At 40.8% G+C, this 19,497-nt stretch overlaps 1 long non-coding RNA gene across 1 annotated transcript; it reads left to right on the top strand.

Moving 5' to 3' along the window:
- The first annotated feature begins 24 nt into the window (after positions 1-24).
- Positions 25-785, top strand: LOC135088205 (uncharacterized). Its single transcript, XR_010260966.1, has 4 exons — positions 25-112; positions 211-318; positions 467-582; positions 709-785. It is a non-coding gene; the product is annotated as an uncharacterized LOC135088205 (long non-coding RNA).
- Positions 786-19,497: the final 18,712 nt, after the last annotated feature.

Raw genomic sequence — 19,497 nt, 5'->3', positions numbered from 1 at the left:
CGGCGGGCGGCTGGCGCGCGTGGGCGGGCGGCGCCGGCGCGCCTGTTGCCCTGGCTGCGCTGGCCGCCGCGCTGCAGCCGCCGCCCACTGACGCCGACGACGCCGAGCGAAGGTACGTAGTAGGTACCATGATTACGTTTATCTCGTGTGTCAAAGCGAACGAGCCCGGAGCAGGATAAAAATATTTTTTTTCTTTCAACTTAATTTCAGAGTCGTAAGCTCCTTGCAGCAAGCAGCGGAAGGTGACTGGCCACCGGCGGGCGTCGCCACGGGACTCGCGGTGGTGGACCGTCTCGACACCTACGTCGCACTGGCTACGTGAGTGACTATGACACTGTTCAGAGTATACATTTTACTGGATTCTGAAATAATTTTATGTACTGTGAAGTTCATGCTAATTTTCATAGATTAATAATACATAATATACGTATAGTACCTATAATCTAAGCTCATGTTGCTATTTCAGAGGTCTATCAACGCCGTTCGGTTCGGGCCCGGTGACCGCAGAGGGCTGGACTCGCGACGAGCCCGTGGCGCCTCTGGACCTCGCACCCGCCATCTTAACGGATGAACGAATTTGCGGTGAGCGAAGAAACGTGGAAACCACCACATTGAACGAAAAATATCACACAAGCGCTTCTAAGGCTCGCCTATTACTACAGTACGGGCGAGCCATCGTGCATAGCGTTCAGTTAGTTTTGTACACAGGCACCAGGTACGTGGTGGGCGCGGACGGGTCGGGCGCGCTGGCGCAGGGCGCGGCGGCGCTGGCGGCGGCGGGCGCGCCGGGCGCCGTGGAGCGCGCGCGCGTGGCGGTGCGGCGCGGCGGCGCGCTGGCGGCCGAGCCCCGGCCCGCGCCCGCGCCCGCTGCGCTGCCGCCGGCCGCCGCGCCCGCGCTCAACGCCACGCCGCCCTTCGCCGCCGTCAACGTCGTGCGCCAGCGCGCCGACGCGCTGCTCTCGTACGCCGACAGTCGGGGCGGGGGCTACGCCTCGCGGTTCTAGTCTAGAGCAAAAATTAAAAGTGTGTAATTAAATTATTTACAATCATAACATCATGTTTATCTTTTTTTTACAGGCTTCAAATACGTACTTCTTCTACTTTCATCTCGGAATAACTCCTGGTATAACCAATGGGTATAACTGGCACATTGACAGTTTCAGTATGGGAAATATTTCAAAATGACAAGTTTATTCTGAGATTAATATTTAGCCTAGCCTAGGCGCAGACCATCGATTTTTCGTCGGCCGATAGTTTAGTCGGGCAGTTAATCAGTATGGGCATGTATGGAAGTGCGCACATTAGGTAAGTACACCGATTCGATTTGGCCGATTCTTCATACAATTTAAAATCGAGCCCAACTATCGGCCAACTAAAAATCGGTGGTCTGTGCCTAGTCTTACGCCCGATTTCCATAATATTCGACCTTCAATCCAAAGATTTTAGCAATTTTCAAACCTTAATCTTAGAGACCAATCTGTAGGTTGGTCTCCTACCTGCTTTCCAATAATGTACGTATCTCAAGACCCCAATCTTCGTTTGATCTGCTCGGATAGCCCAGCAATATTTTCCCTCTCGGAAGTTCAGTTCTACGCAAATTACGTTTTTCTCCTATAAACTTAATAATTATATTATGCGCTATGTGGACAGACGAAATAAAATAAAATAGGTCAAAGTATAATGATATTCAACTATTTAAACGGCAGAAAAATGAAAAAACGTCAAAGATAGTACTTATTTTAAATTAATTGTATAAAAACTGAAGGCTTCACAGAATATCTTTGCATTTTCCTTCAAAAATTGGCGGCTATACTGGCTATACTTAGCGGTATGACGTATAGTTCCAAAATACTGAACTGTCCTATGCATGACATTGACAGTGTGACGCCGCCGTCAATACCGGATCGCTGGTTCCGATTTTTGCCATGTTGGAAACCTTGTAGTTGAACGATGGTAGCGCCCCCTGTCATTGAGTTTGGTGGGACAGTTCAGTGGGTCTAGACAAAGTGCAAATTATAATCGCAAACCAGTCGAAAGTGGTCGAAAAGCCCCTTTTTTGTATGGAGTTTTGACGGATTCGATTTTTGATTCGATCAAAAAGTGCGTTTTGTCTAGGGGGGCAGCGTGGGTCATCTATATGATTGTATAGTTCCAAAATACTGAACTGTCCTATCGATGACATTGACAGTGGGGCGCCACCGTCAATACCGAATCGCTGGTTCCGATTTTTGCCATGTTGGAAACCATATAGTTGAACGATGGTAGCGCCCCCCTGTCATTGAGTTTGGTGGGACAGTTCAGCGTGGGTCATCTATACTGTGACTCCCACAGATATGGAGTGACTCCATTATCTGTGGCTGTCACTGTCAAAAAATGTATGGGAAAGGAAACGTCACTTTTGACGTTTAGCAAAATATGTGTCCTATACACAGATATGGATAGATGCAGCATGTGTCAAAAATTGTATGAAGCCGAGCGTGCCACTTTTGAAACGTCATTAGTGTCATTTTAGCGAATTTTAGTGATTGCCGCAACGTAAAAGTAATCGTATCATCGTACTGCATTTGCAAAGTCATCGAATGATATCGTGTGACTCGATTCGAAAATTAATTAATTCCGATAAAACTGATAATTTGTTAAATACAAAACCAAAAACATCTTTATTTACCTTTTTAAAATAAATTAATTCTTACAAATCGTCAAATCTCGTTATTTTTTTTACCCTACCAGCGTTTCAAGACATAAATTTGTCAAGTGCATGAATACATGCATCAGTGTGTGTCTTATTGTTATGAGTAAGTTCGGTTCCTTGGGATCGGTTTGAGTGCACCACATACAGGGACCATGGTTTTAACTCTTAAGAGTACATCGCAGGATATGTATTAAAAACAATGCTACTTTATACTTCTTCTACTGCTACTTTATTCTAATTAATTATTTGTTACTTGTGCTGTTAATTATAATTCTCAATCCGTAAATAATTTCTTCTTTCTACCGTGTTCGTACTACTGTCCTCGTAAAATCATCGTAACCGATTGTTGTAATCGGATTATAGCCTGACCAGGAACATAAAAACCCTGGCATAGAGGCGCGTCAATTGCATTTGATAGTGCAACACTGAGTACAGTCGTACCTGTGTTAAATTAATAGGCTAACTTTATGTATCAGGATTCAGGATTACGGGTTAATTTGATATTTTCATAAATTAACGAAAACATATTATTATAGGTAACCTGGTTTAAATAAATTAAATGAAACCATCAATCGAGCTAGTAGGATTTATTTTATTATTCATCAATAATCAAATTCAGAACTTGAATATTCAACTGCAATGTCTGCTCATGAACGCTTCAAACTCGGTACTTCTTTCCCAATTCCATAAAATTCAACACTTAGAAAGTGACAAAAAATTTAAAATAGGTAGTTGAAACAAACCACAGCTAATTTTCATAGTGGACTGTACTATATGATAAACATGTCAGTCAATTTGACAACCTTTGTCGGAAACATTATTCAATGAAAATATTGTCCGAATCCTTAGTATTTCTCTTCGACAAATACTTTAACACATTGTGAACCACTTTTCTTTCACGACTATAAAAAGATTTTAGCAATTTAATTCACAAAATCAGTTGCGTACATTTAAAATAAAGTTTGTTTACACTTTGACAGCAATAGACTGACATGCAAGGTGACATGTCAATGAAGTTTTCAGTTACTGTTGCCATTAAAAGAAATTAGTACCATTAGTTTTCCGCAACATGGCGAGGGTTTTTATTAGGGTTTCTGGTTTCTCGACCTTTTTTTTTTCTCGAGTTTCGGGAATTCTCGAGGCGAAAATCTCGAGTTTTCTCGGGTCTCGAGTCTTTTAATTAAAACTGTTAAAATCGGTTGAAATTTAATAAAAACACAGGTTTTTTAATCTAATATACCTACTTTAATGCACAACAATCAATATTAGAATTTAGTACCACACTTATTTTGGTAAGGAAACAAACAAAAAATGAAATCTTCTTTCATAATTAATATTAACTAATAATCATAACTTAGTTATTAACTAAAGGAACAAAAGTCATAAAGTCGCGTGTACTTTAAAGATAAATAACAATAAAAAATCTGGAGCTACAATTGAATCACTTTTTTTCCAAAGGACACAAGTCCAAATAGCAAAATTACGATAGTTTTTTTTTATAAACAAAAAAAACACTTTTTAATATTTTTTTTAATTTCTTTAGGATAACGACTTGAATAAACTTTACGAGGAGGCACGAGTACCTAACCTAACAGACAGTTAACAAATTTTTCGGTCTTTTAATCAGTCAGAATTAAACATACATAATAAATAGGTTGTAGATAAACATTATTACTTAGTTTTGATTTAGATCAAATAAGTTTAAAAAAGGAAGACTAGGCCAGTCTAAAAGCAACGTTAACCTATTAAATAATTAAAAACTTACTTTTGTCTAAGAAAACAGGCTTTCAAGAGTATTAAAGCTTCAAAATCGAAACTCGAGAATTCTCGAGCTCCGGTAATTTTTTTCTCGTCTCGAATGAAGCCAAATTTCTCGAGTTTTCTCGAGTTCGAGAAGGCTCGAGCAGAAACCCTAGTTTTTATGTTCCTGTGGGTCTAGTCAAAATGCCATCGCAAACCAATGTGAAGTTTTCACTAATGTCAGTCGCCGCGTCACCAGTGATTCGATTCGATCGGAAAATGGCAGCCAAAATGCACATTGAACCACCAACGACGCGGCGATATAAAAGTTCATTCAAAATCGAATAAAAGTTAAAAAATGTCTATGACTTTGCGATTGTTTTTACTTTTTCTAGCTTTTTTTTTAAATTAGTTTCTTCCTTCTTTCTGCTCTCTGTTTACATCTATGCTTCGCTGTCAAACTAGCTGTCAAAACGACATCGCGATACGGATTTGTCAAAACAGCCTTAGGGTGGGTTGCACCATCTTAGTTTAACTTTGACAAACGTCTAAAATCTGTCAAACTCCATACAAAAAACACCGGTTAACGTCATAGTTACGTTTAAAGTTAGGTGGTGCAACTCACCCTATTGGTTTTCGATCGAATCCAAGCTTATCACCGGGGTTTTAGTAATCGCAATGAAAATGGCGGGTGTTGCGATTCGATTCGATTTTGATTGAGTCTTAAATGCATGTTGGCTAAGCCTTTGTATGGGAAATTTCAAACCAGTCTTTCGATTATCGATAGGTAGGGCTTTGCGATTCGATTTTTTGCCGTTTGACTAAGCCTTTTTTGTTATCGACCTCTTTTGCGATTTGTTTATATGTTTGCGACTGGTTTGCGATGGGTTTGCGATTTTAAAGTGCGTTTTGACTAGACCCGCTGGTCGGGCTATACATGAACATCACTCGACCATGTATGTCCATTTGGACATATCGGAATGGCACGCTTTGACGATCAACTTGCTGTATCTACTCTAATCCATATCTGTGGTCCTATAGTTCCAAAATACTGGACTGTCCTATCGATGACATTGACAGAAAAAAAAAATGCTAAAGTCAAAAGTTTTCGGCGGTTGCCATCACAAATCATAACAATCATTGCAATAGTAGTGTAAAACTGTAAAGACCCGCTGTATTTAAGAAATACTATGCTGTGTGTGTGTTGTGAGTGCAGCAAGGCCCCCGTGACTGTTGGATGTAAGCCCCGGCCGGGCAATCTCAAAACCCAGGACTTTGCAAGTATGCGTCGACCGGCAGGCAGCGTTGGCCAAGTAAGTCCCAAAAACTTCCCTTGCGGGATAGCTCATCTGTAGGATAGTTAACCTAGATCCTAGAAAATCCCCCAGGTTTAATCTTTCTCCGGTAAGTAATGTAAAAAACAACTAACAGGGTGGCCCAGAAAGAATAATGCACTTGAAAATTCAAGGAAACGAAAACTGTAAAATTTGTAGAACTTTATCTATTGCAATTTAAAGAAAATTTCATGCAGTTTATTTTAAATTTACTTTCTTTTTTAAATTTGATCGTACATGTGTTTCCCTTGACGTACCTATACATCATTCGGTCAACATAATGTACCAAAATTTTCGTTAGTTAGGTACCTACCTCGAAATGGATTCAGGATGGACGAATACTGCAGTTTTTGGATTACTTATTAGAGTTTACTCTGCTTATAAGGTAACCCCACAAAAAGAAGTCTGCTGTAATGAGATTAGTGCCCGTTTTCACCATCAATCCCTAATTTTTAAGTGACCCCTATGGTAACACTTAACAGGCATTTTGTTGTCATAGGGGTCACTTAAAAATTAGGGATTGATGGTGAAAACGGGTATAAGGCTTCTTGGTGGCAATGAGATTTACCCTGCTTAATTGATTTGTTGGATTGAAATGATTAATTTTTAAGAGCGCTATGGACTGGCATGCTGAAAAGCTTTTTAATTTCAAAGCTGCAAGAATCGCATGGCTATGACATGAGCACTTGGTTTCATCAAGATGGGGCTATGTGTCACACTTCAAATGAGAGCATTAAGGTGGTAAGAGACATGTTCCCACAAAAAATGTTTCAGGCAGTAAACTCTTATATCCATGAACCATGCAGCAACTGAAGCTGAACATTCGGCAAACAATGGAAAATAGGTTTCTGATATATGTAATATGTCACGGTAAAATTGTGATTTCAATTAGATTATAATTTGACGTAGTTAGATTACAATCTAACCTAACATAACCCACTGTTAGTTTACAATCTCACACGTTATATTATAAACTGACGGAGTTCACAATTTAATTCTTTTGTGGGATAGGTGTGGTGTGGTGCATTCGTTCCTGTGCTCATACAAATACTATTAAAACTTATCATCTTGATTAAAATATTACACACAGTAAAATTTACAAGCTTAAATTTAAATTGTTGGAATCCTTTTAAATAAATATTAAAACCAAATAAAAATAATTTATTTTCAGACAAATCAGTCCATATTTTGGTTAGTAACAATTTGATCTTGAGACTATGTTACTTATGTTAGTAGGGTTAGTAACAATGTTCTTAGAAGTATGTTAGTATGGGTTTGAAAAACTATTATGTATTTATTATGGATGCTTTATTGCTTTACATGCCTAATGTGTAAGTCAACAAAGCGACCATAAATGGCTGTGTCTAGCCACTCAGCAATCATTTCCAAGATTCCATTCCCACTTTTCCTCAGTCTTTGTAACACAGACGCAGTTGTTTTGCACATAATTTAGTAAAAATCGTCAGTGTATGCATTAACACAATCAAGACTACTCATGATTAGTCATGTCATGATGCACAATAACCTTCCCCAAATACCTACCCATGTTAAACTGTGTTTGAACCAAGTGTAGTATTATTTTTCTTTCTTTCAATCCAAATAGTGTGCACGCGCACTGCACTGCAATGCACGCTGGCGCATATTTATCTATTCATCGCAAATCGCGTAAACTTGTTTTGATATTAATTCAGAATTGCGCACGAACTACACTCAAACTATAAATAAACTTTGTTTTGAAACAAGTATTTGCTTTGTTTTGCTCGATGAAATGATTAATACATACTTGACTTTGAGAAAAGATTGAGGGGCAATAATCATAATTGGTAGGTAGGTACATATTCACAATATTTCCATAATAAACTTTTTTCATCCTTCCCATCCCACTTTAATCATTTTAATTCTATGGCATTGCATACCTACCTAGGTTTTAAGGTGAAAATACGAGTATAGCTAATAAATAGTAATCGCTTCATTTGTGGGCACTCTGCATCGTCATGATAACTATATTCTGTGGTGATATTATGGAGCATTCGCAACAGCGAATGTTCACAATATCGAACTATCACTACATCGAATGGTTAAAAACACAGCGAATGTGCGACGAAAGGTTGTTGTAGTAAGATAGAGGAGGTCATCCTTCAGAAGGAGGCAGCGGAGCGCGAGCGGGAGAACGATCCTCTCGCCCCATCATCGCTCCGCAGGCGGTGAAAGGGGCGGAGAAGCCGGTTGTACGACCGTTCTACTCTGCCCCCAGGTGGCGGCCAGCAGGCCGGGGGTGCGGGGGCACCCTTGCCACCTCCGTCTGACGGGAACGGCTTGTAGGCGGGCTGTCGCCGGTGGTGTCGCGGAAGTCTAAGGCTACGGCCGGATACTCGCGACACCCCCACTCGGGCGATGACGGAACGCCGCAGAGGTTTTAGTGGGTATATCCCGTCCTTTTCAAGACGTCGCACACACCACCCTGTTCCCCGGCAGTGGTGACGGTGCACAAAGCATTTCCTCTGCGACAAAAAAAATCTATGACAAAAATAATCTATGACAAAAATAATATAAACTCGAAAAATTTACTCATACTACAACTGAGTACTGTGACCATCTGAAAATCTGAATAAAGGTTTGACTTACATAAGCGGTACTCCGACGCGATACTAAAGTCTTATTTTCTAACTACTTACAGTTTCTTAAAATAATGTTAATTGATTTTTGCATTGGGGTTTTTTTAAATTTGTGTATTGCAAAATCACAAAATTAAATTAAAAGAGACATATCGGTTGGTTTAAACCTACTTTGCTTAAAATAGTATTAGCTACCTATTTAACATAAATTAGGCATTTTACGAGTGTATGTGATCGTAGCCGAGGTCGACAGCCAATTTAGCACAACTAATACCACCTACTACTTATTATTATGTGCTTATTTTCATATTATGTAGTTTACAACTGCACAAACAACAGTCGCGATCGCGGTACTGTAAGACGATAGCGCTCATAAATATGCATCACTCTGGCGGGCCTCACGTAACACGTCTGCGAGCTAAAACGAAAGACACGAAATAATATGTTCATTAGATAAAGTGCGTCGTTAGCATTTCATTATAACTGAGTAGACTTATACCCAGCCATCGTTGTACTTTTAATCGACTTCAATTATGGAGGTATCCTCCTACTATACTGTTCCACGAATGCCCGCATAGGTACCTGTCATGTCACAAATCTAGACAGAGACCCAAGAGCTACACAGTACATAGACTCACCTGACACTATAGAAATATCCCGAACATTAGTCTAAGCCTAGGCGCAGACCACCGATTTTTTATCACCGATAGTTTAGTCCGGCAGTTAATCAGTATGGGCATGTATGGAAGTGCGCACATTCCACCGATTGATTCTTCATACAAATTAAAAATCGGTGGTCTGCGCCTAGGCTTAGATTAGAATGGCTCTGAAGCAACTAAAAAACAATAAGACACCGGGCGGCTTGTCTATCTAACTTCTGAGCTATATTTATCTGTCTGCTCCAGAAGAAGGGTTAATACAAGCTGTTTACGAGAGTATTTTACGAGTCGCCTCGCTCGAAGGCTTGACAACTTCTAGCCTCTCGAACAAGCCGGTTTCCGAAAGCGTGCAGAAGATTGATGAGTTAATTTGCCTGGCGATTGAGGACTATGAGAAAGCCCCGAACAGAGTTTCCTTGCGTGATCTTCTCAAATGAGGCAATCCACATGTGGGGTGTAACTCCCACATTAAAGAATGCTAGGGTAAGGATGCTATGCTATGAGGATGTGAGTGATGCTGAAGGGTCGGGAGAGAGGTGGAATGAAAACGACCAGTTTGAGTGACTGTTAAAAATACACTGATTTATTGCTATAAAGTATTCAATGCGTTCGGCGCTAATTTGGGTCAACCGCGCAAACGCTTACTTAGCAATAACTTATTAGCTATATGAAAAGTGAATACGTTTGTACGATAGCTCGTACATCTTTCCCACCAGAAAAATAATATAAAATAAGAATGAGAAACAAGAATGTTTAGTGGATGCTGGGGAAAAAGATGCCTATCGTTACTCCTTGAATGATGATTGTGAAGTTTATGCTACATGATATAAAAGATTGTTAGGTGATATAAGGTGATTCCATTATAAAGGGTTAGTATTTTTATGCTACGAGATGCTTATGCTAAATGATATAAATGCCTTTTTATATGAGATAAGGTGATAACCTTTGTTTTAAAGACTAACGTTAGAGTCTTTAATATCCGTTATCTAAATCTACACTTTCACTAGGCATGTTAAACTTCACTGATCGGGACACTATCGGCGAGGTGCCTTTATTAACACTGAACAAGCTTTGAGACCGCACTATGTCCGCCACTTCACTAACAACACTAGCACTGACGTCACTGACACTAGCACTGAGATGAGGTCTCGGGGCGGGCGCCGGCGCGCCCGTCTGCCCCGGCTGCTGCGGCTGCGGCGGCTGCTCCGGCTGCTGTGGCTGGGCCTGCCTGGCCCGGTTGATAAGTCTGCTTCTTATCTTTGAATACGCAAAGATACTTCCGACGACTAAAATGACGACCACGAGACTGTATGACAGGGTGTAGTGGTGTACATCGTGAACTGTCAGTGGATCCGACTGACTTTGCTTTAGTGTGTTTATTTGCTCTTTTATTTGGTTATATTCCTGTTCATTATCCTTAATGGGTGGAAACTCATAACGAATAGACGTGTTAAGTAGTTTATTCAATACTGAGACTTTCGGAACCTCCATCTTTTGATTTATGTTGATGGAGTTGATGTAATTGTTATGGGCATATAATGAAAATGAATCACTTTTTAGTGAGCAACCTTGACCGATTTCTATGATACCATTGTTCTTGAGCGTTTTCATTATCATATTTGTTGACGGACAAAAAATACGAACATTACACTCGTTGCAACAAGAGAACAGCCAAGCGTTTTGCTGATGTAGCTTAGTCCATTGATCGCGACAGGTGGATGGCGACGATAAACAGGGCGACCCACTTTCATTGTTGCTGTTTGATATATTAATTGTACAAAATGATTGCTTCAATGATAAATCATATATAGGTTTGTCAAAGGAACATAATATCCTTTTGACTGAAACCGTTATGCATGATTTGAGTTCATCTTCTGAGAGGAGTATGACTGTATCCTTCCTGGTGTTATATGCAATATAAGGTAGTTTTGTTGTAATTTGATATGATAGATGATTCGATCTCCTCTGTGGAATGCTGATGATTTTATTAACTTCGTAAATGGCAGTGCTTACTAGCGGTAGTTTTATTTCGATTATTAAGTAGTTATTGACAACCCTGCCGGAGACTTTTAATAACTTGTAAATATCCTTTATTTCCTCATTGTTAACAGGTAAAGCTAAGCCACCTTGTAAGTGACTTGATATGAGATTGATTTGATCCTCCAATTGTTCTGGTGATAGCAGATGCATATCAATTCGACCTTGACTGATATCTGTCACAGTGTCCAGTAGACTTTGCTGTATCCTCCTTAAGTTGGATATGATGATGCTGGCTGCCAACGCTGACGATGTGATATAAACTCCATTTTTATTATCTAATGCTATTTGACCTACTTCCAGTGAAACGTTGTTCAACCTCTCCTTGATGAATGAAAATTGTTTGTTCATATTAACTTCATTGCGTTTTAATATGTTGTATTCGGCTTCGAGGACAACAGTTTGGTTGCGTATTAGATTTCTCAGATGATTTTCATTCCTTGTAATTTTTTGAATATCCTTTTCGTATTGCTCGGCAAATCGCTCGTCGAGGACGCCAAACAATGAGTTTGCTATGTATCCAACGCCGTTAACTAGGCCTCGTTTCTGTCTGTTTAATGAATGATGAGTTTTAAGTAGTTGGTTATAATGTCTAATTTCCTCCATTTCATGTTCTAATTGATAAGTTATACTGTTGAACTGCGAATTTGGTTCGACTAATTCCTTTAGGTGTAAAATGTACTGATCCATGTTTGATAATCCTTGCCAATAGGTAGACATGTTATAATAGACTATTAGTTTCCACTCGTCTATTATATGTTGTAATCCTGTCACTTGATCAAAGTAGAGTCCTTGATTGTTGTTTTCCAATGATGTTACGTTGCATGTTGCTGATGACGTCACTTCTTGTTGAGTACTTAATGTCAACAAAGAAAATAACGTAAATAGTACTGTAGAGACTGAAAATTTATTAGTTTTTGTCCTGGTGCGCTTATTTGTTGCTTTGCTATCAGGTAACGTGTGATTTGAAGGTTGGACTTCATCGACATCGCTCCTGTTTTGACAGTTATCTGTCGTGTCTTCCTGCTCATGAACTGGAAGTAGACATAATTTGGTTATAGGACGTTTGATAATGTCACATTTCGTCTTCAATGTGACAACACGAACGTGTCCATCACTTCCTGGATGAACCTCCACTACTCTACCTAAACCCCACCTGGTGGGTGGTAGGTTTTCGTCCTTGACAACGACAACGTCATTGACTTTGATGTCCTCCTTGTCTGTTAGCCACTTGCTACGTTTTTGCAATGACTGTAGGTACTCGTGTGACCATTTCTTCCAAAAGCCTTTAGTCATCGTCTGAACCAATTGCCATCGTATTGGAAGATTGATGCCTTCTGAGTTTGAATTTGGGTGTGAGTTTGACAAAATAGGTCCACCTATAAGGAAATGTCCTGGTGTCAAACTGTTGATGTCCTCTGGATTTTCACTGAGCGAGCACAACGGTCTCGAATTTAAGCACGCTTCGATTTGAGTTAGTAGTGTGCTAAACTCCTCGTAGGTTAATTTCTGTGTACCAAGAACCCGCCGTAGGTGGTACTTCATGCTACGGACCGCTGCTTCCCAGAGTCCTCCAGCACTGGGCCATGCTGGTGCGTTAAAGTGCCAGTTTATTCCAAGTTCACTGATGCTGCTGATGAAATCCGTGTTAATAAGCTGTGCTGATTGCTCGTGTTCCTTTTTCAATAGTTTCGAAGCTCCAATAAAGTTTGTTCCATTGTCGCTATACATTTCTTTCGGTGTGCCCCGCCTGGCGCACATCCTCCTGAAGGCTGCTAGAAATGCTGGTGTGCTGAGGTCCGACACTAGCTCTAAGTGTACGGCCTTTGTACTCAGACACACAAATATGGCAATGTAACCTTTTGAGGTTTTTATGCCACGTCCCTTGTTCGCTTTTACCTCCACGTGACCTGTAAAATCGACTCCACAGTGTGTGAACGGTCGTGAAGGTGTGACTCTTGGTTTGGGCAGGTCCGCCATAACTTGACCAAGGTTTTGCTGGCTGAAGCGCCGACACGTAACACAACGCCTCAGTTGTTTTTTAACGGTATTCATCCCGCTTAATATCCAGTATTTATCTCTCAAATAAGACAATGTTAATTTTGCTCCTCCATGTAAACAATTTTGGTGTGTTTGTTCTATCAATAGTTGAGTGAGGCGACTGTGTTTCGATAAAATGCAAGGATGTTTAGTTGTGCTATTGATGCTGGAGTGTTTGAGTCGTCCTCCTACTCTAAGTAATCCTCTCTCATCCACGAAAGGGTGTAAGTTTGCTAATTTGTTGTTTGATTTGACGTGACCTATTTTTTGAAGGTCGTGAATTTCCTCTGCGAATTCAATTGATTGATCGTATTTTATTATTAGTTCGTATGCATTGCTTATTTCTGTCGAAGTCAATGACTTGCAATGCGACACGTTTACATTTTGCTGAGTTTGTGGATTACGACACCGTGCAATAAATCGCGTGATCCATGCTACGATTTTTGCTACTCGAGATATTGAGCTGTGTGTACATAAGAGCTGTTTTATTATCGGTTCGTCTCCTAATTGAGTTGTTGCTACAATTTTTGTCTTCCTGACTTCAATATCGGGTTCGGGATATTGAATGGGTTTGATGTCCTTAGGGTTGTTTAGCATCCATTGTGGCCCTCTCCACCACATGGGATCGGATGCTAATTGTTTGCTAGTCAAACCTCGGGTGGCACAGTCAGCTGCATTTTCTTCTGACTTTACGTGATGCCACTGGGATGCTGGAATGACGTTAATTATCTGTTGTATACGATTTGCTATAAATGTGCTCCATCTGTTTATGTTTCCCTGAAGCCAACCCAAAACAACCATAGAATCTGTCCATGCGTATAGAGTTGCGTTTTCATGTGGAATGGCTTGTAAAATTTTGCTGACTAATTGGGATGCTAATAGCGCTCCGCACAGCTCTAAGCGCGGTAGCGATATTTTCTTTTTCAGTGGTGCTAGTTTTGTTTTGGCGGCCACGATGTTCGATGTGCGCACGCCTTTAGGATCCACTGTTACTATGTAAACAACACAGGCGTAAGCCTTTTCTGATGCGTCACAGAAACAGTGAATTTCGTAATTTTGAAGTATATTTCCAATGTATCGAGGTATAATAAATTGATCAATATTTTCATAATCTGTTTTTAATGCTATCCATTCCTTTTGAATATCTAAAGATAATTCGGTATCCCATGATGTTTCTGTTTCCCATGCTCGTTGAAACAATAGTTTAGCTCTAATGCTAATAGGTGAGAGCCAACCTAACGGATCAAAAAGCTTCGATATTTCAGATAATAATTGTCTCTTTGTATGCTTTTCCTGTTTACTTTGTTCAATGTTGTTATTGTGAAAAGTAAAAGTATCAGGCTGAGAATTCCATCTTAATCCGAGTGTTTTCCTGGTTTCCGTGCACTTGAAATCGAATGGAGCATTTAACTGATCTGCTGTTAAATCCTCTACAAGCTCTGGGGTGTTGCTGGACCACTTCCTGAGGTTCATTCCAGCACTTTTTAGAATTTCTATTAACTGATGACGTAATTCCTTTGCTTGATCAATAGTGTAATGACCGCTGAGAAGGTCGTCCATGTAGAATGAATGTTCAACTGCTGGTGCTGCTAAAGGGTAGTTAGAAGCTTCATCTCGTGCTAACTGCTGAAGTGTCCTCATTGCGAGGTAAGGCGCGGCCTTTGTGCCGTAAGTAACGGTTGTAAGTTCATATTCCTGCATGGGCTCCTGTGGTGATTCCTTCCAGATGATTCTTTGTAGATGTTGATCCTCCTCCCTGATTAATATTTGACGGTACATTTTTTCAATGTCCGCTGTTAGTACATAGGGGTACTGTCTCCATTGTAGAATAAGTCCTAATAAGTCCTTTTGTAAGTTAGGTCCACATTCCATGACGTCATTGAGGCTGTATCCTGAGTCCGATTTAGACGATGCGTTGAACACGACACGTAATTTGGTTGTTGTAGATTCCAGGCGCAGGACACCATGGTGTGGTAAGTAATACGGTAAGAGCTGTTGTTTGTTTGCTAAGCGCATGTGACCTAGTTTCCTATATTCGTTCATGAATGCATTGTAATCATTGGCTAGTGGTTGATTACGAGCCAATCTATTTTCCAGTTGTCTAAATTGTCCTATTGCTTTAAATTTAGAATTACCAAGCTTTTCCTGGTAGCCTGGCTTCATTGGTAATGCGACCTGATAGCGACCATTCTCCAGACGCTTAGTAGTTGCTTGATAATAATCCTCGCAGTATTTCTCTTCATGTGATAAAAATGATGATGATGATGATTCCGTTACATCCTCCAGTTCCCAGTATTTTGCTATCTCCTCCAGATTGTTAATAACGACGTGACAATTGAAAGTTTTTGTTTGAACGCTCCCCGAAAGTATCCAGCCCAGTTTAGTCTGTTGTGCTATGGGAGCACGGGCGGGACCTTTGATGAGACCGTTCATGATGATATCCGAGTATACGCTTGCATCTAAAAGTAAATCAGTCGGCTTTGAGATGTTATATTCGGGATCCGCTAAATTGATGTTTTGAAGATGAGTCCATGATTGCTTGTTAAACGTTTTTGTTGGTAAGTTGTTTATTAACTTTGTAACTACTAAAGCTTTCGTCACAAAGGCGAAATCGTCGTGGATGGATTGACACTGCAAAGTTACAGCGCCTTTGCTTTGCTTCGTTCCATTTCCTACTCCTAGGACAGAGGCGTGGTAGCTCTGACGCTTTAATCCAAGTAATTGTGCTGCTCTCTCCGTGATTAATGAGATCTGCGAGCCCTGGTCTAGCAAGGCGCGTAGAGTAACATAGGTTCCATTGGCTGCTTTAATCCTTATTAGCAATGTAGTGAGCAAGATCTCCTCATCTTCACTCGCCACGTGATTGACATTGTGCTGTTTGCTTGAAGTTGACTTGTTTGACGTCATCGGAACGGCCGATTGTGAAGTGCTCGGGGCCGATGACCTCCGTTGCACGAACGATTCATGAAGTATCGTATGATGCGTGCTATTGCATTCTTTGCAACGTTTGCTGGAATGACATTTACTGTTGCGATGCAAATGTAAGCAATTAGTGCAGACGTTTAATTTTGTAACTGACCTCAATTTCTGTTCAGAGTCCATGCTGATGAAATTTTTACATTGATATAATACATGTTCCTGATTACAAAATGGGCATCTTGTATTTGTAGGTACAGAGACTGTGTATGCTGGATAAGATCTCTGATAGTTTGGCTTGCTAAATGATTTTTCCGGATGGTGACGATTGACGTTGTTGGTGGGTTGCCTGTTTGTAGATAGGGTTGTTTTCTCTCGTTTATGATAGACGGTCTCAAGAGCTGTGAATTTGCTCTCGAGGAAGGACATTAGCTCATCGAGTGATGGAAGCTCGCGAGGTGCTTTACGCGCTTCCTTGTAGTCGCTGTAAGTTTCTATATCCAATTTTTTAGAGATGAGATGAACTAACAACGGGTCCCATGTTGTAGTATCGATCCCTAAATTATGTATTGCGTGTATACATTCTGTAGATGTGTCATACAATCTCCTGAGTTCAAATGCTGTTTGTTTTTGTATTGTTGGTTGGTTCAAAAATATGTCAATTTGTTTAGAGAATAACACTTGTGGGTTATTATAGCGATGAATAAGTAGTTCCCATGCTATGTCGTAATTTTCCGCCGTAATATGAAGATGCTGGATTAGTCGTTCTGCGTCTCCCTTGACTTTCCCTTTGAGATGCTGCATTTTTTGTGTTTTAGTAAGTAAGTTGCTGTTATGGATCGCTTCACAGAATAAATCATGGAAGGTAGGCCACTGTGTGTACTTCCCAGTAAAAATTGGTATTTCCAGTTGTGGTGTACTTTGCTGTAAATGTGCTGTAGATGCTAGTTTCCTGTTCAATGCTCGCTTGATGTTTTTGTAGGATGATTCCACACTTGATAGCTGTTCCTCGTAACTTCTGTCCTCTCCTTGCAGAAAGTTGTCAATTTTTAGATGAAGATTATCGATAACATTCCATTTTGATTGTACGTTGCGAAGTTCATCCTCCAACTCCCATTTTTCCGAAATTCTGTCAAGGTTGATTCCTGCTATAAGCCTATTAAAAGCCCTGAAGTTGGTTTTCTGCTGTGACATTAACTCCTCTATTTTCTCCGTCCATTGTGTTGCTGTCTCGTTTGTGTTCCTGGATTCTCGGGGTTGTGTCTCCATTTCTAGTAGCTTGGATCTCTGTGCTAATAGTAGGTTGCGAGTTGATTTATAGATATCGGTTGCTTTTGAGTATATGTCATCCGTGAAATATACTACGTCGGATTTACCGGGATAGTCCTGAAGTAATTTGTGATTCCTTTCAAAGTCCGCCCAGTGGTTTTCCAACGCGTCCAGTCTCATTTTGACATAGTCCAATGTCTTCCTTGATTCCGAGTCCTTGTGAAAGTTGATTTGTATTTTTTGTATTTTCTTGATGTTTTCCTCCTGGTAGTTAAGTAGGGTTTCCATTTTTATAGGAATAAAAGTGCAATAAGAGCAAATAAAAAGAACGATCTTACTTTGAGGATGCTGCTGTGATTTCAAGTCTCCTGACTTGCGCTGCGATGCCTTGCTGCGTGCTGTCGCGGTGTAGGCGAGCCTCCTGGCCCACGCCTGAACGTTGATGGTGTGAGTACCAGCCTCCTGGCCGATACTGTAGAGATGATGCTGCGAGTACAAACCTCCTGGCTGGTACTTTGATGCTGATGCTGCGAGTACAAGCCTCCTGGCCGGTACTTTGATGCTGATGCTGTGAGTACAAGCCTCCTGGCCGGTACTTTGATGCTGATGCTGTGAGTACAAGCCTCCTGGCTGGTACTTTGATGCTGATGCTGTGAGTACAAGCCTCCTGGCTGGTACCGTAATGCTGATGCTGTGAGTACAAGCCTCCTGGCCGGTACTTTGATGCTGATGCTGTGAGTACAAGCCTCCTGGCCGGTACTATAATGCTGATGCTGTGAGTACAAGCCTCCTGGCTTGCGTTGATGATAGCACTTCAAGAACTTAGAGAGCACTAGTTCACTGGTTACACGTTCCGTGACGTGGTGTTAACGTGTCAGTTGACAACGCGAACTATACTGCACTGTACCGGAAACGCGAGATTAAACCAGTCCGTAGGATCGAAGGACCATTTAATGTGGGGTGTAACTCCCACATTAAAGAATGCTAGGGTAAGGATGCTATGCTATGAGGATGTGAGTGATGCTGAAGGGTCGGGAGAGAGGTGGAATGAAAACGACCAGTTTGAGTGACTGTTAAAAATACACTGATTTATTGCTATAAAGTATTCAATGCGTTCGGCGCTAATTTGGGTCAACCGCGCAAACGCTTACTTAGCAATAACTTATTAGCTATATGAAAAGTGAATACGTTTGTACGATAGCTCGTACACCACAAGAAAACCAAAGTAGCTGACATAGCCCGCACTGATGATGTCAGTCATGAGCAATCTGCCCATCATATCTTGTGGGAGTGTGATCTTTGGAAACATGAACGTGATATAATGCTTAATTCAATACAACATACATCTGTTTCCGCAATTTATTACACCGATCTTGTCGCGACAAGGAAAAATTTCCGTGCTTTTAAGCGATTTTGTGAAAAATATTATTGGCAGGTAGTTGCTAATTGCTCATAAGATAGGCCCCCTTAATTTAATTTATTGTCCGTGGTGCATAATCTTTTCTTAAAGGTTTTAAACCTTTGTTTGTCACCTGTCATCCGCTTTGCAATGGAGGGAAGTCAAACCTTAATTTCTAACTCCTCCTATGTTCTTCTGATTAATTTCGTTGCGGGTCCAATGACAGTTTAACTTTCCCCCGGGACAAACTTGACCTTCATTGGTTGGGTTTTTGTGGCGGTCAAGCTGTAGATCCTGGCTACACAGGAGTTGCAGTGGTGGGAACGAGAGGTGGGAATAGTCCCGTGACATAGCCCGCATAATTGCCAAACCTAAGTGGCCGTTGGGGCATAATAAGTTCTCAAGTGTTGACCACGGGTCAGAAGAGGTAGTGTGAAATTAAGGAAATACCCAGATTGGAAGAGCAGGACCGGTCATTGTGGAAATCCTAGGGGGTGGCCGTTGTCCAGTACCTAGTGGAAGTCATTTGGCTGAAACGAACGAACGTACGTTTTCCGATTGCTCGAACCTTTTCTGAATCAATTCAGTAACTTTTTCAGAATCCTTGGGTAAGATCTTGGTAGTAGGTAGCTAGCCTGGCGGTAAAGTACAATATTTCAGTAATAGAGATTATATCAATAAAATAGAATAGATTCAAATTCAAAACGTATACCTGATACCTATATGTATAGAATACCTAGATAGGGCGGCGTGCGGAGTGGAGTGTATTGTTGTAGGTACAAACTACTACTACTAC

Source organism: Ostrinia nubilalis, chromosome 3 (assembly GCF_963855985.1).
Source record: "Ostrinia nubilalis chromosome 3, ilOstNubi1.1, whole genome shotgun sequence".
Classification (NCBI taxonomy): Eukaryota; Metazoa; Arthropoda; class Insecta; order Lepidoptera; family Crambidae; genus Ostrinia; species Ostrinia nubilalis.
This window is presented reverse-complemented; position numbering and strand designations above follow the sequence as displayed.